This window comes from Lagopus muta, chromosome 29, assembly GCF_023343835.1.
Source record: "Lagopus muta isolate bLagMut1 chromosome 29, bLagMut1 primary, whole genome shotgun sequence".
Taxonomy (NCBI): Eukaryota; Metazoa; Chordata; class Aves; order Galliformes; family Phasianidae; genus Lagopus; species Lagopus muta.
In genome coordinates this window covers 1,292,740-1,292,993 of record NC_064461.1, presented here as the reverse complement: position 1 = coordinate 1,292,993, position 254 = coordinate 1,292,740, and positions in this window count along the sequence as shown.

Here is a 254-nt window from a genome sequence, read left to right as displayed (position 1 = left end):
ACGCGGTGAGAGCGGAGAGGGCGGCGGTCGGAGATCGGGGCTGGATTTTAATTCTTATTATTGTTATTATTGCTGTTATTTCTCCTCTCCCCGCACGGAGCCCCGCGCGGCCGTCGGAGGATGCTCAGAGCTGAGCGCGGCCCCGCAGCGCTCCTCCCGCCCGGTTCCGCCGTACGGTTTGGGTGAACCCCGACCGGCAGCGTCCCCCCCCGACCCCGGCATGACCCCCCCGCGACCGGAGATCGAGGAGGAGG